We start from the raw sequence: 23,557 nt of genomic DNA, 5'->3' as shown, positions 1-23,557 counted from the left end.
ATGGCCCATTAGGCTATATCCTACCAATGCAACACGACTGGTATATCCAAGTCGATTGTCCATTAGGCTATATCCTACCAATGCAAAACGACTGGTATATCCAAGTCGATGGCCCATTAGGCTATATCCTACCGATCCAGCACGACTGGTATATCCAAGTCGATTGCCCATTAGGCTATATCCTACCGATGCAGCACGACTGGTATATCCAAGTCGATGGCCCATTAGGCTATATCCTACCAATGCAACACGACTGGTATATCCAAGTCGATGGCCCATTAGGCTATATCCTACCAATGCAGCACGACTGGTATATCCAAGTCGTATATCCAAGGTCCATTAGGCTATATCCTACCAATGCAGCACGACTGGTATATCCAAGTCGATGGCCCATTAGGCTATATCCTGGTATATCCAAGTCGATGGCCCATTAGGTTATATCGTACCAGTGCAGCACGACTGGTATATCCAAGTCGATGGCCCATTAGGCTATATCGTGCCAGTGCAGCACGACTGGTATATCGAAGTCGATGGCCCATTAGGCTATATCGCGCCAGTGCAGCACGACTGGTATATCGAAGTCGATGGCCCATTAGGCTATATACTGCCAGTGCAGCACGACTGGTATATCCAAGTCGATGGCCCATTAGGCTATATCCAACCAATGCAGCACGACTGGTATATCCAAGTCGATGGCCCATTAGGCTATATCGTACCAGTGCAGCACGACTGGTATATCCAAGTCGATGGCCCATTAGGCTATATCATGCCAGTGCAGCACGACTGGTATATCGAAGTCGATGGCCCATTAGGCTATATCCTACCAATGCAACACGACTGGTATATCCAAGTCGATTGTCCATTAGGCTATATCCTACCAATGCAAAACGACTGGTATATCCAAGTCGATGGCCCATTAGGCTATATCCTACCGATGCAGCACGACTGGTATATCCAAGTCGATGGCCCATTAGGCTATATCCTACCAATGCAGCACGACTGGTATATCCAAGTCGATGGTCCATTAGGCTATATCCTACCAATGCAGCACGACTGGTATATCCAACTCGATGGTCCATTATATCCTACCAATGCACCACGACTGGTATATCCAAGTCGATGGTCCATTAGGCTATATCCTACCAATGCAGCACGACTGGTATATCCAAGTCGATGGCCCATTAGGCTATATCCTGGTATATCCAAGTCGATGGCCCATTAGGCTATATCGTACCAGTGCAGCACGACTGGTATATCCAAGTCGATGGCCCATTAGGCTATATCGTGCCAGTGCAGCACGACTGGTATATCGAAGTCGATGGCCCATTAGGCTATATCGCGCCAGTGCAGCACGACTGGTATATCGAAGTCGATGGCCCAATAGGCTATATCGTGCCAGTGCAGCACGACTGGTATATCGAAGTCGATGGCCCATTAGGCTATATCGCGCCAGTGCAGCACGACTGGTATATCGAAGTCGATGGCCCATTAGGCTATATCGCGCCAGTGCAGCACGACTGGTATATCGAAGTCGATGGCCCATTAGGCTATATCCTGCCAGTGCAGCACGACTGGTATATCGAAGTCGATGGCCCATTAGGCTATATCCTGCCAGTGCAGCACGACTGGTATATCGAAGTCGATGGCCCATTAGGCTATATCCTGCCAGTGCAGCACGACTGGTATATCGAAGTCGATGGCCCATTAGGCTATATCCTGCCAGTGCAGCACGACTGGTATATCGAAGTCGATGGCCCATTAGGCTATATCCTACCAATGCAGCACGACTGGTATATCCAAGTCGATGGTCCATTAGGCTATATCCTACCAATGCAGCACGACTGGTATATCCAAGTCGATGGCCCATTAGGCTATATCCTACCAATGCAGCACGACTGGTATATCGAAGTCGATGGCCCATTAGGCTATATCGCGCCAGTGCAGCACGACTGGTATATCCAAGTCGATGGTCCATTAGGCTATATCGATGGCCCATTAGGCTGTATCGCGCCAGTGCAGCACGACTGGTATATCGAAGTCGATGGCCCATTAGGCTGTATCGCGCCAGTGCAGCACGACTGGTATATCGAAGTCGATGGCCCATTAGGCTATATCCTACCGATGCAGCACGACTGGTATATCCAACTCGATGGTCCATTAGGCTATATCCTACCAATGCACCACGACTGGTATATCCAAGTCGATGGCCCATTAGGCTATATCCTGCCAGTGCAGCACGACTGGTATATCGAAGTCGCCGGCCCATTATACTATATCCTGCCAGTGCAGCACGGCTGGTATATCGAAGTCGATGGCCCATTAGGCTATATCCTGCCAGTGCAGCACGACTGGTATATCGAAGTCGATGGCCCATTAGGCTATATCCTGCCAGTGCAGCACGACTGGTATATCGAAGTCGATGGCCCATTAGGCTATATCCTACCAGTGCAGCACGACTGGTATATCCAAGTCGATGGCCCATTAGGCTATATCGTACCAGTGCAGCACGACTGGTATATCCAAGTCGATGGCCTATTAGGCTATATCATGCCAGTGCAGCACGACTGGTATATCGAAGTCGATGGCCCATTAGGCTATATCCTACCAATGCAACACGACTGGTATATCCAAGTCGATTGTCCATTAGGCTATATCCTACCAATGCAAAACGACTGGTATATCCAAGTCGATGGCCCATTAGGCTATATCCTACCGATGCAGCACGACTGGTATATCCAAGTCGATTGCCCATTAGGCTATATCCTACCGATGCAGCACGACTGGTATATCCAAGTCGATGGCCCATTAGGCTATATCCTACCAATGCAACACGACTGGTATATCCAAGTCGATGGCCCATTAGGCTATATCCTACCAATGCAGCACGACTGGTATATCCAAGTCGATGGTCCATTAGGCTATATCCTACCAATGCAGCACGACTGATATATCCAACTCGATGGTCCATTAGGCTATATCCTACCAATGCACCACGACTGGTATATCCAAGTCGATGGTCCATTAGGCTATATCCTACCAATGCAGCACGACTGGTATATCCAAGTCGATGGCCCATTAGGCTATATCCTGGTATATCCAAGTCGATGGCCCATTAGGTTATATCGTACCAGTGCAGCACGACTGGTATATCCAAGTCGATGGCCCATTAGGCTATATCGTGCCAGTGCAGCACGACTGGTATATCGAAGTCGATGGCCCATTAGGCTATATCGCGCCAGTGCAGCACGACTGGTATATCGAAGTCGATGGCCCATTAGGCTATATACTGCCAGTGCAGCACGACTGGTATATCCAAGTCGATGGCCCATTAGGCTATATCCTACCAATGCAGCACGACTGGTATATCCAAGTCGATGGCCCATTAGGCTATATCGTACCAGTGCAGCACGACTGGTATATCCAAGTCGATGGCCCATTAGGCTATATCATGCCAGTGCAGCACGACTGGTATATCGAAGTCGATGGCCCATTAGGCTATATCCTACCAATGCAACACGACTGGTATATCCAAGTCGATTGTCCATTAGGCTATATCCTACCAATGCAAAACGACTGGTATATCCAAGTCGATGGCCCATTAGGCTATATCCTACCGATGCAGCACGACTGGTATATCCAAGTCGATGGCCCATTAGGCTATATCCTACCAATGCAGCACGACTGGTATATCCAAGTCGATGGTCCATTAGGCTATATCCTACCAATGCAGCACGACTGGTATATCCAAGTCGATGGTCCATTATATCCTACCAATGCACCACGACTGGTATATCCAAGTCGATGGTCCATTAGGCTATATCCTACCAATGCAGCACGACTGGTATATCCAAGTCGATGGCCCATTAGGCTATATCCTGGTATATCCAAGTCGATGGCCCATTAGGCTATATCGTACCAGTGCAGCACGACTGGTATATCCAAGTCGATGGCCCATTAGGCTATATCGTGCCAGTGCAGCACGACTGGTATATCGAAGTCGATGGCCCATTAGGCTATATCGCGCCAGTGCAGCACGACTGGTATATCGAAGTCGATGGCCCATTAGGCTATATCGTGCCAGTGCAGCACGACTGGTATATCGAAGTCGATGGCCCATTAGGCTATATCGCGCCAGTGCAGCACGACTGGTATATCGAAGTCGATGGCCCATTAGGCTATATCGCGCCAGTGCAGCACGACTGGTATATCGAAGTCGATGGCCCATTAGGCTATATCCTGCCAGTGCAGCACGACTGGTATATCGAAGTCGATGGCCCATTAGGCTATATCCTGCCAGTGCAGCACGACTGGTATATCGAAGTCGATGGCCCATTAGGCTATATCCTGCCAGTGCAGCACGACTGGTATATCGAAGTCGATGGCCCATTAGGCTATATCCTGCCAGTGCAGCACGACTGGTATATCGAAGTCGATGGCCCATTAGGCTATATCCTGCCAGTGCAGCACGACTGGTATATCGAAGTCGATGGCCCATTAGGCTATATCCTACCAATGCAGCACGACTGGTATATCCAAGTCGATGGTCCATTAGGCTATATCCTACCAATGCAGCACGACTGGTATATCCAAGTCGATGGCCCATTAGGCTATATCCTACCAATGCAGCACGACTGGTATATCCAAGTCTGGCTATATCCTACCATATCTGGTATATCGAAGTCGATGGCCCATTAGGCTATATCGCGCCAGTGCAGCACGACTGGTATATCCAAGTCGATGGTCCATTAGGCTATATCGATGGCCCATTAGGCTGTATCGCGCCAGTGCAGCACGACTGGTATATCGAAGTCGATGGCCCATTAGGCTGTATCGCGCCAGTGCAGCACGACTGGTATATCGAAGTCGATGGCCCATTAGGCTATATCCTACCGATGCAGCACGACTGGTATATCCAAGTCGATGGTCCATTAGGCTATATCCTACCAATGCAGCACGACTGGTATATCCAAGTCGATGGCCCATTAGGCTATATCCTGCCAGTGCAGCACGACTGGTATATCGAAGTCGATGGCCCATTAGGCTATATCCTGCCAGTGCAGCACGACTGGTATATCGAAGTCGATGGCCCATTAGGCTATATCCTGCCAGTGCAGCACGACTGGTATATCGAAGTCGATGGCCCATTAGGCTATATCCTGCCAGTGCAGCACGACTGGTATATCGAAGTCGATGGCCCCATTAGGCTATATCCTACCAATGCAGCACGACTGGTATATCCAAGTCGATGGCCCATTAGGCTATATCCTACCAGTGCAGCACGACTGGTATATCCAAGTCGATGGCCCATTAGGCTATATCGTACCAGTGCAGCACGACTGGTATATCCAAGTCGATGGCCCATTAGGCTATATCCTGCCAGTGCAGCACGACTGGTATATCGAAGTCGATGGCCCATTAGGCTATATGCAACACGACTGCAAGTCGACGACCATTAGGCTATATCCAAGTCGATGGCATATCCATTAGGCTATATCCTATCCTACCGATGCAGCACGACTGGTATATCCAAGTCGATTGCCCATTAGGCTATATCCTACCCGATGCAGCACGACTGGTATATCCAAGTCGATGGCCCATTAGGCTATATCCTACCAATGCAACACGACTGGTATATCCAAGTCGATGGCCCATTAGGCTATATCCTACCAATGCAGCACGACTGGTATATCCAAGTCGATGGTCCATTAGGCTATATCCTACCAATGCAGCACGACTGGTATATCCAAGTCGATGGTCCATTAGGCTATATCCTACCAATGCACCACGACTGGTATATCCAAGTCGATGGTCCATTAGGCTATATCCTACCAATGCAGCACGACTGGTATATCCAAGTCGATGGCCCATTAGGCTATATCCTGGTATATCCAAGTCGATGGCCCATTAGGTTATATCGTACCAGTGCAGCACGACTGGTATATCCAAGTCGATGGCCCATTAGGCTATATCGTGCCAGTGCAGCACGACTGGTATATCGAAGTCGATGGCCCATTAGGCTATATCGCGCCAGTGCAGCACGACTGGTATATCGAAGTCGATGGCCCATTAGGCTATATACTGCCAGTGCAGCACGACTGGTATATCCAAGTCGATGGCCCATTAGGCTATATCCAACCAATGCAGCACGACTGGTATATCCAAGTCGATGGCCCATTAGGCTATATCGTACCAGTGCAGCACGACTGGTATATCCAAGTCGATGGCCCATTAGGCTATATCATGTCGATGGCCCCAGTGCAGCACGACTGGTATATCGAAGTCGATGGCCCATTAGGCTATATCCTACCAATGCAACACGACTGGTATATCCAAGTCGATTGTCCATTAGGCTATATCCTACCAATGCAAAACGACTGGTATATCCAAGTCGATGGCCCATTAGGCTATATCCTACCGATGCAGCACGACTGGTATATCCAAGTCGATGGCCCATTAGGCTATATCCTACCAATGCAGCACGACTGGTATATCCAAGTCGATGGTCCATTAGGCTATATCCTACCAATGCAGCACGACTGGTATATCCAACTCGATGGTCCATTATATCCTACCAATGCACCACGACTGGTATATCCAAGTCGATGGTCCATTAGGCTATATCCTACCAATGCAGCACGACTGGTATATCCAAGTCGATGGCCCATTAGGCTATATCCTGGTATATCCAAGTCGATGGCCCATTAGGCTATATCGTACCAGTGCAGCACGACTGGTATATCCAAGTCGATGGCCCATTAGGCTATATCGATGGCCCATTAGGCTATATCGCGCCAGTGCAGCACGACTGGTATATCCAAGTCGATGGCCCATTAGGCTATATCCTGCCAGTGCAGCACGACTGGTATATCGAAGTCGATGGCCCATTAGGCTATATCGCGCCAGTGCAGCACGACTGGTATATCGAAGTCGATGGCCCATTAGGCTATATCGCGCCAGTGCAGCACGACTGGTATATCGAAGTCGATGGCCCATTAGGCTATATCCTGCCAGTGCAGCACGACTGGTATATCGAAGTCGATGGCCCATTAGGCTATATCCTGCCAGTGCAGCACGACTGGTATATCGAAGTCGATGGCCCATTAGGCTATATCCTGCCAGTGCAGCACGACTGGTATATCGAAGTCGATGGCCCATTAGGCTATATCCTGCCAGTGCAGCACGACTGGTATATCGAAGTCGATGGCCCATTAGGCTATATCCTGCCAGTGCAGCACGACTGGTATATCGAAGTCGATGGCCCATTAGGCTATATCCTACCAATGCAGCACGACTGGTATATCCAAGTCGATGGTCCATTAGGCTATATCCTACCAATGCAGCACGACTGGTATATCCAAGTCGATGGCCCATTAGGCTATATCCTACCAATGCAGCACGACTGGTATATCGAAGTCGATGGCCCATTAGGCTATATCGCGCCATTGCAGCACGACTGGTATATCCAAGTCGATGGTCCATTAGGCTATATCGATGGCCCATTAGGCTGTATCGCGCCAGTGCAGCACGACTGGTATATCGAAGTCGATGGCCCATTAGGCTGTATCGCGCCAGTGCAGCACGACTGGTATATCGAAGTCGATGGCCCATTAGGCTATATCGCGCCAGTGCAGCACGACTGGTATATCGAAGTCGATGGCCCATTAGGCTATATCATGCCAGTGCAGCACGACTGGTATATCGAAGTCGATGGCCCATTAGGCTGTATCGCGCCAGTGCAGCACGACTGGTATATCGACGTCGATGGCCCATTAGGCTATATCGCGCCAGTGCAGCACGACTGGTATATCGAAGTCGATGGCCCATTAGGCTATATCCTGCCAGTGCAGCACGACTGGTATATCGAAGTCGATGGCTCATTAGGCTATATCCTGCCAGTGCAGCACAACTGGTATATCGAAGTCGATGGCCCATTAGGCTATATCCTACCAATGCAGCACGACTGGTATATCCAAGTCGATGGCCCATTAGGCTATATCCTACCAATGCAAGACGACTGGTATATCTAATAATCAATGGCGAATACATCTAGTGGTGTCATTTTAACGTTTAGAGTGAAAAACACAAAAACAAATGCAATTGTTTGGTTTTCATTTTATTTGTAATTACAATCACTAATCTACTGACACAATGGAATTTATTTTAATGGAAAATAATGTTATTTGTACTGTTTATGTTTTTAAGAACATCGTTGATCACTCAAATAAAACTATTTTAAAAACAAAAGTGCTCAAACGATTTATGGTGGAATTGTTATGAATTTGTATCCATGCACGGGGTATTTTAAGCTCTGACTGTTAAAAAGTTTCATCGGTGACAGTACATTTTTATTATCTTATATTGACTTACTCATCCAGCATTATTATATGCGCAAAAATTAAAAAGGTGTAATGACTTTTAGATTCTGTATACAATTGTAAAGTAAGTAGTCTGTAAATGTTTTAAAAATAACTTTTTCCTTTAGTTCCAATGTATTTAAAACTCCGTTTTAGTAGTGAACATATGCACTTGTGTGTCTGTTGAATGCCATTTTGAGCAACACAACTATTGTTCTCTTTGTTGCATTACGTTCTAACTCTGGGTTTTTAAAATACCCTCTGAATGGCGTACCCACACTAACTCGAGGTCAACAGGCGAACATGTCTGAAGACGTTTATAGAACTCACTGAGACCAGTTTATCTCGCCTTCATGTAAAATGCTCGAACTTCATTGGTTATTTAGCTTTGGAAAAATCCAAAAAACCCTTATACCCAGCGTTGGCGGAGTCAGATCTATTATACCCCACCTGTAACATCGGACAGTTGTTATTGTATTAATGCGCCATACAAACAGTCGTCTGTTAGCAACGTAAATAAAACATGGCTGTCAAACAGTTTGCCAACTTCTCGGAAAATGAAATTGAAGAAAAGCAGCATTTTAATGTGGCGAAGCATTGCAATAATACAAGTAATTTTGAATTTGAATGACGTCAGTCTTCCAATGACGTCACTTTATACATCGTACTGCCATAGTGGTTAAGTGTTTAGCAAGCATTGTTGTTAGGAAAGCAGCAATGTCTTAAATATATTGGTTTCCGTTTCTGGGTTCCTGTTGTTTGGAGTTTTGTGAATTCGTTTTGTGGCTAATAAAGTAGCGGATGAAGTCGCTATTGTACTGTTACTTGTGGTGATTAGGTTCTGTGCTATTAACATTCTATTATTACTGGCGTGGTGGCTGAGAGATCGACTCACGCTTCGTATTCGAGCACACACACATATTGTAAAGGCCTGGCCCGGCCAATAACGTTGAGGTATTTGTCACGGTAACAATCCAAAAAATGGCTAACACACACAGAGCCCTCAAACAATTGTGTTTATCTAAATCAGAGACAGTAAATTCGTTTGAGAACCGGAAACAAAATCTATCATACACACTTTCATTAGACCCCAATTTCGCCCCCTTTCGACGGTGTCACATGGGCCAAGAAAACACGTACATCTCCTCTTCGGGGTTTCGCTAATGACAACATGTTGGGCCAAATTGGCAATTTCTTCCCCATTATTTCACGCAACACAATCATAAAGAACTCTACATCAATGGACAGTATTTGGCAAGTCACACGGCTTCATTATGGCTTTCTGGTGGACTCTTTCTAGATTTTTGTGACACCCACCTCCTCCCAGATGAACGCCCTGAAGACCTATTCCAACGTCTGTCTGCCTTCATGGAAGACAATCTTCTACGTCGTAACTGTGGCATTACCCACCATGGATCAGTGATCAATGAGGACGAAGTGTTATCTCCTTCACGTGAAAACTTTGTAGAATTACGATCAAGAACTCTCTCGTCCATCAAACCAGTACTCTCTCAGGCTCTCTCATCATTACTAGATGAACTTCACTCATCCGAAGAGATTAAGGTTATGTGAACCGCTTCGCCACTATTCAGTTCTTCGACACCTTGCATCATGGAAGTACATAATTACAACTGACCTTACACATGCATTCTACCAGATTCCATTGGCACGTCACTCTATGAAGTACTGTGGTGTGGCGACACTATTCAAGGGAATTCGCGTGTATTCCAAATGTGCCATGGGTATGCCCGGTTCTGAAACTGCCATCGAGGAGCTCTTGTGTCGAGTTCATGGTCATCTCTTACAGGAAGGTGTTGTCACAAAGTTGGCCAATGATTTGTATTGTGGAGCTGATACCCTCGATGACCTTGGCACTGAGTGCTTGATGCTCTCCAAGTAAATAATCTCAAGCTATCACCCAATAAGACTGTCATCTGTCCTTTATCTGTTATCATTCTTGGATGGAAGTGGAAGCAAGGAGCTATCACCGCAACTCCACGTAGGATAGCTGCTCTTTCCTCATGTCCTCCGCCCAAAAAGATTCATGGTCTTCGATCCTTCATTGGCTCATACAAAGTATTGGCTCGTGTTCTCCCACATTGTGCCAGCCACATCACACCATTTGGCAACGAACAAGCAGGGAAACAGTCTCAAGACAGAGTCAACTGGTCTGACACCTTAGTACATGCCTTTAAATCTGCTCAGATGACTCTTCACTCCAATCAAACAATTACATTACCTCGCCCTGATGATCAGCTGTGGATAGTAACTGATGGTTCCGTGAAACAAAATGGCATTGGTGCTACATTGTATATTACTCGGGAAGGTAAACTGCACCTTGCTGGTTTCTTCAGTGCAAAGCTTTGATAGAGACAGATCCTATGGTTACCATGTGAAGTAGAGACTTTATCCATCGCTGTGGCTACAAAACATTTCTCTCCATACATCGTCCAGTCCAAACACAAGGCATGTATTCTTACGGACAGCAAACCCTGTGTTCAAGCCTTTGAGAAGCTGTGCCGAGGTGAATTCTCTGCAAGCCCACGTGTTTCCACCTTTCTCTCCACTGTTAGCTGGTACCAAGACTTGTCTGGGTCTGCTAACATTCCATCTGACTTTGCCAGTCACAATGCACCAGACTGTACTGGCAGGTCTTGTCAAGTATGCTCCTTTGTAAAACGTACAGAAGATTCGGTTGTTCGAGGCATTTCTATCCAGGATATCATCAGTGGGCGTGCTCATATACCTTACACCAGCAGAGTTGCATGGCTATCTATCGAGTCCAAATGTCCAGACCTGCGACGTACACATGCCCATCTGAAACAAGGGATGCGTCCTTCCAGAAAACTCACAAACATCAAAGACATTAAACATCTTAACGTAGAATCCATTGCTAAAGATGGTCTTCTCATTTTGAAACGCATTGAGCCATTAGTACCTGTACGTGAATGCATTATTGTATCACGAGAAACACTTGATGGTCTTATCACAGCTTTACACATACAACTTGATCACCAATCATGTCATCAACTGAAGCTTGTGGTGCATCGGCACTTCTATGCTCTTGATATAGACACCACAATTGAATGCATTACCAGCAGTTGTCATCAGTGTTCTTCATTGTCCAAGTTACCTCACACTCTTACTACACAGTCCACCTGTGATGCTCCTGACACTATTGGTCAATCATTCACTGCTGATGTTATGAAACATGATTGTCAGTTAATCTTTGTGGTTCAAGAATGTGTCACCTCTTATACAGCAGCCTGTATGATAGAGAACGAACGCATTGGTTCAGTTGATGGGCTACCTGCTGTAGTTCGTGTTGATCCTGCACCCGGTTTCGCTGCACTCAAGAATGACAAGTTGCTTGAGCGCCATGGCTTGCGACTAGAAATTGGCAGAGCTAAGAATTTAAACAAAAACCCTGTGGCTGAACGAGCTATTCAGGAGCTGAGACATGAATTACTATGCCAGGATCCCACTGACACTTTCAATTGCTGTCGCACATCTCAATTCACGAATTCGCTCAAGAGATCTCTCATCTCGTGAAATGTGGACCCAACGTGACCAATTTTTCAACACTCAGATACCTCTTTCAGATATCAACCTTATCCAGAAGCAATATGAGCTATGTCACGTTAACCACCCCTACAGTGAGATGTCCAAAGCCACAACCGGAAGAAAACCTAAAACTCAGCATATTGAGGTTGGTGATCTTGTGTATCTCTACAATGACAAAACAAGTTGCATACCCACAACCGACACCTTGTGGTTTCAACTGAGGATTCCTGGTGCAATGTCAGGAAGTGTGTAGTGTCACAGCTACGAAGCACATCTTATCGTGTGAAACTATCGGACTGCTACAGAGTTACCTCTCAAATAGAGCAATTGCCAGCATATCTCGGCGATGGTTACAGTTGTGACTCTTCTGAGGAGGACACTTCACATGATATTCCCAGCACCTCGATTCGGCCTTTACCGGAAGTACCTTCTGAAATATCCATGTATGCAGGAGCACCTCCGGAGTTCTCAGCATCCAGCAGTCGTCCATCCGATGACCAAATTCCTATCACTGACAATGACTTTACCTTACCTGAGTCCACCATACCTAACACCTTCAGTCCAGGTGTTTTGAAGTGTTCTACCCGCTCAAAACGTCTCCCTATTAAGTTCAAAGACTACGACATGAACTGATAATTCCTGATTGGTGATACCTCCAATGAACACTTGTCTATCACAATTGATTATTAAGTACATTTCAATGTTTTATTATTGCTATTAATTTTGTTTCTTTTCACTATATGAGAGAGAAAGTGAGGTCAGTATTTATTTTCTCAAGGTCTGAGAGGACGTAATTCGTTTTTATTTATGTTACCAATTAGATTATAGAGAAGAGGAAAAAAAGAGGTCACGCCATACTGGTTAAGTGTTTAGCAAGCATTGTTGTTAGGAAAGCAGCGATGTCTTAACAATATTGGTTTCCGTTTCCGGGTTACTGTTGTTTGGAGTTCGGCTTTTGTGAATTCGTGTTGTGGCTAATAAAGTAGCGGATGAAGTCGCTATTGTACTGTTACTTGTGGTGATTAAGTTCTGTGCCATTAACATTCTATTATTACTGGCGTACATTAACACTAAACTGGGTACATGACGTTGCTATTGACATTGTTTTTTTGTTTGAACATTATTAATGCACATGGAAGTGTTTGAAGAAAATCTTATAATTAAATATGTTAGCAAGATAAATTTGTTGTAGAAGCATCACTAGTTTTTTTTTATACCCTCTGTATGCTCTTGTGCCTTCGGCTCGGGGTATAAGTGCATACAGAAGGTATAAAAATCCATAAACCCTCGTGATGCTTATATTGTTCTTATCCCCTTTCCCACCCAACATCTGCAAAATCCATTAACCCAGTTAGCAGTTTACACAGGCGTCACCTTAGAAGTCAGCATCCCGACACTAGTAGGTCTGCGCCCGCACGCTATCTTCATATATGATAGGCCAACATTTGTTTTTGTTCCATAAAATCAACTTCCCACGTGCACACCTGCCTCTTTTCTCGTAACCCGATATCCCCTCTACAGGCCATTAACGACTTCCGTTCCATCTGTTTCCTGTATAGACATCCAACAGCTGCCAAACCAATTAAGCCAGGTCATGAGGTCAGCGTCCCTACGCTGTTACGTCGTTAGGCCACGTTCCACGTTTAGAGGTCAGCCAATCAGAAGTGGTAACGTAATCTAGCACTGGTACTACTTCCGTAGTAGGCCTACCGCTTATTTAGTCCCTCAGTATCTGGTACAAAAAAATTGGTATGATCCATTTTATGTAATTGAAACAGAAACAATGTCAGTCTTTCATTCACAGGCATTCATTTTTCTGAACCGATCAGTTTTAATACTATATTTTAATAAAGATTTCAAGATCTCTGAAAAATCTGACTAAATAATTTTCAATGTGATCCCTAATGTGGGATAACACTATTCTGATCTTTTTTTTTCTATTTATGTCGGCTGATAAAAGTAGTTAATTTCATGTCAACTTATTTTCGTGTTTATATCCAATTAATGTTCAAGCACGTTATCCTGGGCACACACATCAGTTATCTGGGTTGTTTGTATAAAGGCGGTGTAAATATTATTTGACACCAAAGATAAGCACTTGTAATGCTAAACACTACAGCTTCCGTTGTCTTTATAAGCGGTGATATCCCCAACAAAAAGTTTCTAATATTGTTTTTTTTACCACGTTGTCATTGCATCCTTCAGGTTGCTATAAATACTTCGCCACGTGCAGCGCTTATTCAAGTTTCCTTGTGTTCACAACTACGTTCAACTACAGTCTACAGTCAACAACAATGCCGCCCAGACTCAAGCCGTCGAGGGTGTCCAAGAGAGGTAACGGCCGGGAAAAGGGTAGAATGAAGTCACGAAGTCCTTCACCAGCTGCCAGTGTTGCTGAGTCCGAGGCAAATCATGTTGCATCAGAGACCCCTGTGACTGAGACTGGGAGGGCCGAGGTCCAGGACAGTGATGATACAGACCATAGCAGTGTGGCCAGTCGGAAGACCAAGAAGGCCAAGGTGGCCAAGGTGGTGACTGACTTAAGTACAGAAGAGGAGGAGGCCATGGTTGGATGGCTAGAGACATACCCCATATGTACAGCAAGAAGTTCCAAACCTACAACGACTCTGCCAAGAAAGAGCTGCTATGGATGAAAATGGCTACTGAGATGGGGAAGTCTGCTCGTCCTGAAAATCTGGTACACCAGTCTGCGAAGCAGGTTTGGGCGTCTCAAGAAGAAGAAATCTGGTGACGAGGCAGAGATGACTGAGAGGGAGCTATGGATTGTTAGGCGGTTCGAGCTCCTATGCCCTCATATCCATGAGGTCCAGAAGACCACTGTCAGTGTAACTAGAACAATTTAAATTATATATTATTTGTACTTGTAAATTGTTTTTGAAAAAAAAGAGTAAAAAAAAAATAAAAACAATTGTTAAATTAATAACTCTAACTTTGATTAATAACTTTAAGTTTTTCACGTTAAAAATTGCTGTTTTGAACTCATAATTTGTTCAGGATATTGCCTTGTTTTGATATTGTTTTGTTGTTTACTTACCATTTTGTATTTTATCTGTAGATCAAGCAGAAATTAGCTGCCACCTCTGCTACCTCTACCGCCCCTGGCATGGTTGAAGACGAGGACGACAGTGACACCAGCAGGCCAACACGAGCTCACACTCCATCCTCTGTCGTCTCGTCTATGCTCAGAAGCAGGCAGAAGCAGATCTCAACCGAGGCAGAAGAGGAGCGCAACTATCAGATGATGGCCCTCCAGCAGCAAGTAATAGATAGACTGAAGCCCAGCGCTGACAGGGAGAGGGAGGCCTTTGTGGACTGGCGAGGTCTGTCATCCTAGATCTGCACCATGGCATCTGGAGGCGCTGCCAGCATGACATAAGCCAGATACTGTTCAAATGTGTGTACAATTTATAACTTTTATTGTTCACATGATACACAAACTGTTCATGATCAACCCTTTCTAGTCTCTCTGAAACAATGTCCTTTCGAATTTTTGCGACTTCTATGATCTTCTTGTGCGATTCTGGATTTCTGCATATTAGTTCACCTGTGTCGTTTTGACAAATGATGCACTTCTTCACATCAAAGTCCCCACTAAGTTCAGACCGTCGCATTTTCAATAGAATCCCACAAAGATAATCAGAATCCTATAAAAAAGGAAGAGTGTCATACAGGCCTTGAAAATATGAGTTGTTACCAGCATAAGTGAGTCGTATGGGAAGGTTACATATAAGTATAAAAATGCTGCAACTGAAGACACAGCTTCCATGGCCTACACTCTACAGCCCTTAGTGCAGTACATACAGGATCAGTTCAACCAGTGTCCAGGTCAACATGCTTAATATTGTTATAGCGGCCTACTTGTACTTACCATTGGATTTTCGCCAATTTGTAATAATGTCTTTGGATTAGGAATGGTCTCAATGGATTCCTCGTTACTAAAAACCTTGGTAAAGACACACAAATTATCAATTTAGCCTAAGTATGTAAAAAGTTACAAAAAGAGAACAACGACGCAGCTGCCATATTGGCAGCCATATTGGATTTTGCTATTTTGTAATAAGGTCTCACTATACAGATGTCATCTGCTATTGAAACCCATGTTAATTGCCCAACTTCAAATGAAGATTGCCAATAGAACGGGTACTCGTTGGCACTAACAACATACACAATTGCGAATATACATTATATAAGCATTTATTTTCACTCCAAAATTGTGAACATTTCCATCTCAGTTTTTTGTTATATGACCACATCTGGCTGTAATACCGGTCCGAACAGGTGGTTCATTAACCGATTCACTCCGGCTGTCTCTTACACTATACACCCATGTCCCAAAAGGTCAATGCACAATATTACAAAATAGCATGGGCAAAATTTAAACCAGAAGGCTTATCATTAAACATACAAACCATTTCCTAGAAGTGAATATGTGAGCCATAACTTGTGTCACAATTAGGATCTATAGTGGACTGTGATGAATGAACTCTCACCCGGAAGTGATCTGTGCAGTGAGACCTAATGTCTTGGGATTAGGAATGGTCTCAATGGATTCCTTGTTCCTGAAAACCTAAGTAAAGACGCACAAATTATCAATTTCGGTGTAACATGTGAAAAGTTACAAGGGAACAACGATGCAGCAGCCGTATTGGCAGCCATATTGGATTTCGCCATTATGTAATAATGTCTCGGGGTTAAAAATGGTTTAATTGGATTCCTTGACCCTGAAAAACTAGGTAAGGACACCAAAATTAATTATCCATCTAGCTCTATTCCCTGGCAAGTTATACCTAATTTAATGACATGGTGGCCATCTTGAACGCCATCATGAATTTACCCCTTCTTCCCATGATCTGCAATATCCACCCATGTTTTTGTTACTCCCCTAGGGGTCCCCTACTAGGATCAAGAGTCAAAATGAGGGGACATATGATTCCACAGTGGACTCCCCTCAGCCCCAGGACTACATCACATTCGGCAGTACCCACCCCATCAACAACGCAGTCCAGAGAGCAACAACAGTACACCATGACACAACTGCAGCCCATGCGACCTGCATCTGCCCGGCCCACGTTTTCCAGTACAGCTATGGCACCTTCACCTTCACCCATCAGGCAGGCGGACAATTCCCAGACTTCAGTCTTCATTTCACCTGAGCCAGTTCCTCAACCTGGCTCATGAAGTAGAGCCTGACGCTCAGCGGCTACAGCAAAACCAGCAGGAGCAGCAGCAGTGAATTGTGTGCTGAGTATTGTGTTGTGTGCTCAAAGACTTAGATATTGTGTTTTGTGCTTTGTGATCATGGACAGTTCACATGATTGCATATGATGATTGATGATGATTTAATTTATGTACTTGTTATAATGAAAGTTATAATAAAAGTTATATTTGATACGTAACTTGAAATGTACTTGTTTCTTTTTATTATTTTCATTGTGGTCAGTAGTACTTGCAATCTCTGGGCCAGAATGCTAAATCCATTCTCTACCACACGTCACCCTCTTGAAATTCTGTAGTTGGTTATTAACTCTTCCTTTGTCAGGCCTCGGTGTGAGTATGGCTTCATCAGGTAGGTTCTCAGTCCAAAGGCGTCATCAGCCAAGATGAAGTAGGGCATGTTGCGATCATCGTTAGGCATGGGATCTGGATCTGGGAATGCGATGGTTCCATCTTCCAAACAATCCTTCAATTCTGACGCATTGTAGATCTGAGCTTCAGACATCGACCCGTATCCAACAATATCCAGCCACAAAGACTTGTAATCTGCATCCACCAAAGCGAGAAGCACAACCGAGCAGAAACCCTTGCGATTATAGTACAAGGAGCCAGTGTTAGCTGGACATCTAATTGCAACATGTTTGCCATCGAGGGCACCGCAGGCATGTGACACATTCCACTTCCTCTGGAACTCGTCGGCAACGGCACGCCATTCATCTGGTGTTGTTGGACAGGATATAACTTCATATTTATATTATTCAACAATCGCCTGGCACACTTCAGGAATAAAGATAGAAATTGTTTTGCGGGCAACTCTGAAGTCTTACTGCAGGGTTGGATACTTGTCACCAGATGCTAAGTTCTGTATAGTTATAGAAAGTTTCAGGCCTAGTTCCAGCGCTTTTCTGTAGCTGGTGTCCATATTGTGACATCTAGGACCAATTCTATTCAGCAGTTCATCAAACATCTCAGGATGCATCTTCAGAAAATTGAAGAATGACTGTAGATCTTCCATTCTTAACCCTGCCATCAGTCAGTCATGATGGCCAAATTGAAAGTCTTCTTTCAGCAACCAAAGACGCACCCAGCAAGATCTAGGTTGTCTTCTATTCTTTTTCCTTCTTCTCTTTCTCACCAACACAAGTGCAGCTTGTGCATCAAGTAGAGCCTGTTGTCCTTGAAGCAGAACACGTTGCTGGAGAAGTTGCTGATTGTGTGTGTTCATAGCCAAGTGTCCAAGGTAGAAATGATGGCGTGAGGGTCCAGTACGTATAAAAAATTCTCTGAACATGCCATAAACGTGGAAAGCAAGTGGTATGCGCCCAAACAAGGTAATAACAATGTAATATGAACTTAGTGCGGTTTTCTACAACCTGGCATGGACGTACCATCGTCATAGCACAAGCATGAAACGGATGTACTGATAACTCCATTGACGTAGTGAGAACTCCATTGACGTAGCAATTACGCAATGACAACCCAATGACAACTCAGTGAGAACCCCATCTGTCACAAGTCAAGGGTAATCAGAGCAGAATGTGATTTGAAAGTGATTATTTGAAGATTTACTGTATTATGTTTATTAGTACACAATGTCATGTGGTATTTTCAGTGGTACATATGAAGTTTATTGTATAATACTTATCAATTATACGGTAATACAGGTTGTACAGTTGAGATAAATGTAATAGTTTAGTCATAGCTTGGATCATGAAACGTAAGGTTTCTTGGTATGGGATTAATTAAGCAAGGTAGGAATTTGTATTGTTATAGCTTATAGCAGGTGTGAGTGGTTGGTAACTGAAAAGCTGAATGTGTGAATAAAAGAGGTGACTTAGTTATTGTTTGGGGCAGTGTGATTTATTTTTGAGAGAGAAAAGTGAACAAGATTTGTGCAAGCTCTACACAAGTTTGTGAAAGACTTTGGTGTTTATAGTTGGGGTTTTTGCTTAACCATAAGTAATTAAATACTTGATATGTATTGTTATTTTGTGATGGTTATGTGTAGTAGTATGGTAATGACAATGTATAGTGTGGACATTGAGTACAGAGATGGAGTTGGTTGGTATATAAAGTGTATGGAATAACAAGGTGTTACATCATAGTAATTAAGTGTATCTTGGTTGTAACTGTTATAGCTGGTATAGCAGTAGTGTCTACCGAGAAATGTAGAGGTAGCTTGCCTGTATGAAGATGTGGCTGAGAATTGAGCTTGTGGAGGTTTGGTGAATTCGTGGAGGTGTGCAACACGAGAGAGTGCAATGCAGTGCTAATGTGAAAACGAAGTTCCATGTGTGGGCTATTTATTAACCATGTTCGGCTTACGTAAACAAAACAACGGATTGTTGTTTTGTAATATTATTATTATATTGTGCAAGTATAATATTGGAGGTGTGGTGAATTCGGAAGGTGACGAGAAGAATGAGTTGTCTTGGCCAATTAGTTTATAATTGTATTAGTTAACAACGTGCTCATGCATGTGTTGAAACATTAGCAGTGATAGTTGCTAATTAGAAGAAAGTGGTATGTGCAATACTGCTTAATTTTGAATACGTAATATTTTTAATATTACGTGCTGTTATATGTGTGATGTGACATATACTTCAGACATTGAGTAGTATTTGTACGTAGTGAGTATTGATTAGAGTGGTGATCATCTGTCCTTAGATGGTGACTGGTGAAATTAGTTGAATGTGTGATGGAGAGACAGGTTTGGGTGTGAGGGGTTGTGTTAGTGTGCAGTGATGTATGATGAATAGGCCTATAGTTTGAGTAATGATTGAAATGTGTGAGTGTATATGATTATTATGTGACGAAGTTAATGATTTTTTTTATTAAGTAGGGATATTTTGACTTCATATTTTTAGAACCTTTTATTTAAATAAAACAGATTTATTTTCAAAAAAATTAAGTACCTTTATTAAAACTTAACATTTTACTACCATTTTACTAGCATAGCACATCTTTGTCACTATTATGCACAGCATGCACATTTTAAAATTTAAATGTAATTACATTTAAATGCTGATTACATCTAAGAACATTTAAAGTTTTACAAAAAATAGATAATTAGCACAACACGAAAAATACATCGGCTATGGGGTGTCAAACTTTGGTAGTGCAAACAAATAAGGTAATGATCAACATCAATATAAAAATTCAAGATTTAAATAAAAACAGTGTAAAGAACTGTGCAAAAATACAAATATCACAGATAGATACTGACTTTTACTCAAAATTTCAATTTGTGCTGTACTGGCCATTCTCAAAGAGAATGTTACACCCCTGCACCACGGTGATGTTACAGCACGCGCAGGGGAGTTCTGAGGAGATGGCCAAATCTTGTTCTCAAACAGAATGTTACACCCCTGCACCATGGTGAGGTTACAGCACGCGCAGGGGAGTTCTGAGGAGATGGCCAAATCTTGTTCTCAAAGAGAATGTAACACCCCTGCACCATGGTGAGGTTACAGCACGCGCAGGGGAGTTCTGAGGAGATGGCCAAATCTTGTTCTCAGAGAGAATGTTACACCCCTGCACCATGGTGAGGTTACAGCACGCGCAGGGGAGTTCTGAGGAGATGGCCAAATCTTGTTCTCAGAGAGAATGTTACACCCCTGCACCATGGTGAGGTTACAGCACGCGCAGGGGAGTTCTGAGGAGACGGCCAAATCTTGTTCTCAATCACTTATACCACACATTGAGCAGCTCTGGGTCCAACCCCATCTCCTCGTCCTTCTTTTTCCAGACAAACGTCTTTAACTTGGAGTCCCTGAAGGCTTAGAGGGACTTGTCAAAGTATTGCGGATATCCAAAAGCCAGTTAGCCATGTCCTCCTCTTGCTCAGGGGTGTGATTCACAAATCGTCTGGCCTTCTTTGATGTGTGAGAAGCCTGCGACACCTCACTAGCATCGCTATCAGGTGAAGAGTGGCTTAGAGACTCCCGGGAAGGCTAAGAAGCAGGCGTGTCTGATGTAGGTAAGTCTGATGCAGGTGCAGGTGAAGCAACAGGTGAGGCAATTCTGGCACGTCGCTGGCTAGGTTGTTGGCGAGATGGTATGGAGGCACTTGGTGACGGAGTACGAGAAGGCAATGCTGATTTTGCAGGCTCCGGGGTAGCTTTACAGCGTTTGGCTCTTTTTTTTCTGAGGCATAATGACGGTGTTCCTGTATTTGTAGTACAACATCAACTGAGGCACCTATTGACACATCGTTATTTATATGCGGAGCGCGAACCACAAAAATTAGGACGTAATAAGAACGTGCTGACAACGTACGACAGACGCTATGGACGTACGTAGAACGTAGCGAGAACCTAATTGGAATTTCCTGGACGTAGAAAGAATGTATGAAAAACGCCGAGGAAGCGCCGAGGATGTAGTCAGAGCATACAGTGAACGTGGTATGGACATACAATAGACGCCGAGAACGCAGTCAACAAATTGTGGCGACCACCCGCGTTCTGTGTACGTCCTCTGTACGTCCATTCTACGTCCATTCTACGTCCACTACGTTCTTTTTATGTTCTATATGTTCTGAGGTACGTTTCGACACGTTTGCCGTGATCGACGGCGCTCACGTTTTACAGGAAAACTTTGTCGTAGAGGGTTGGCGATCATGGCGACCTGACGAAGACCTCTGGAGACCATTGTACGTTCACCACCGCGACCACCGCGTTTCTCAAGAACGCGGTGATTGCGATGGCTAGAACGTGTATGTGTGAAAGAGGTTGGTCAATGCCGTCTTTACTACGTCTTTATTAAGTCCTTACTGCGTGTTGCTTAGAACATGGAGCCGCCACACGCATTTTGAACATGTTCTAAATGCGCATGGTAGCTCCAAGACCATGGAGACCATACTACGTCCATACAGGTTTCTGCTGGGTTCCTGCCACGTTATACAAGTTCTTACTGCGTTCAGCCCATATTTTGAGGACGTAGTAGGAACTTGTATGAGTGTGAAGGGGGCTTAACGTTACAGAGAGCTTGTAACAGATAATTAATTGACAGCTACCTATAAACAGAGAAGGCGTAGACACTGCAGTTTTAATGTCATACAGTGGAACAGCTTTTGGTTTGGTAGATAGCGGTCTGTGTCTTGGTTATCTGTGTCGGACAGAATAAAGGATTAACTACGTGTGTTAATTGTTGCTTTTGGAAGTCTTCAAATATTATCTTTTGGATATTAATAAATGGTTGTGGTAAGTAATTTTAATGTATTACTTGAGGGTACTTTATAAAAGTTATTGTAATAAAAATCACGGGTTAGGCTTATAATATGAGCCAGTCACATTAAAAACAAAAGCCACTGCACAAAGAAATTACTTTGAAGAACCTCTTCTACCTAGTTACAATATCGGGACATCAAAGAGCTTCACATTTTTGTTTTTATGCAACTACATCTACTTGTTCTTAGAGGCCAGTAACTTAACTCGGAATTGGACGATGGAGCGCAATACATGACGTGTCTTGGTCACATCTGTCGGGGCAGACAGACGTGCTTGAACCTTCAGTGGATGTAAGCACGTGTGTAATGGTTGGTTGGTTTATAGTGCGCAAACTCGTACACAGAAAACCGAACGATCATAGGAAATTAACAAACTTTATTTACAACCTTCACAACGATTATCAACAACAACAGCAAAAACAAAATACACAAAAAGCTAGGAAGTATTCATATATTTATTTGATAATTGTTTTATCATTTTCTTTACTTGGGACAAATTCATCACTATGTTCAATATTATAAACACAATTCACGTAATATTGCGAGTGATATAAATTCACACCAACATAATACAGACTGAGGCAAAGAGAGAAACACAAACTGATTTTAGCAAACGTTCTCTTTGATTAGATAAATTATATATATCATGTTGTTTTGCTAAATGAATCCTGTAATTCAATGGAAACAAGATGTAATAGCCAATATCTCCATTTTGCGTGACACTTCCATGATGTTTTTACGAGTGGTGACATTTACGTTGTAACGATCCGAGTAAAACCTTTCTAATGAGAGGAGATTCAGGGACTTATGCTACGATGTCGCTATACAAGAAACCTGAATTTCGGTTTAGCGATAAGTATTGTTTAAAATTTAATTTGCGGTATGTCAAATATCTCTTTCGGTATATATGTATATCCATGTTATACGGTGTATATGTATATCCATGTAATACTGTATATATGTATATCCATGTAATACTGTGTATATATGTATATCCATGTAATACTATATATATGTATATCCATGTAATACTGTGTATATAGGTACATCCATGTAATACTGTGTATATATGTATATCCATGTAATACTGTATATATGTATAGCCATGTAATAATTGTTATATATATATATATCCATGTAATACTGTATATATGTATATCCATGTAATACTGTATAT

This window comes from Gigantopelta aegis, chromosome 6, assembly GCF_016097555.1.
Source record: "Gigantopelta aegis isolate Gae_Host chromosome 6, Gae_host_genome, whole genome shotgun sequence".
Classification (NCBI taxonomy): domain Eukaryota; kingdom Metazoa; phylum Mollusca; class Gastropoda; order Neomphalida; family Peltospiridae; genus Gigantopelta; species Gigantopelta aegis.
Note: the sequence above shows the minus strand (reverse complement) of the source record.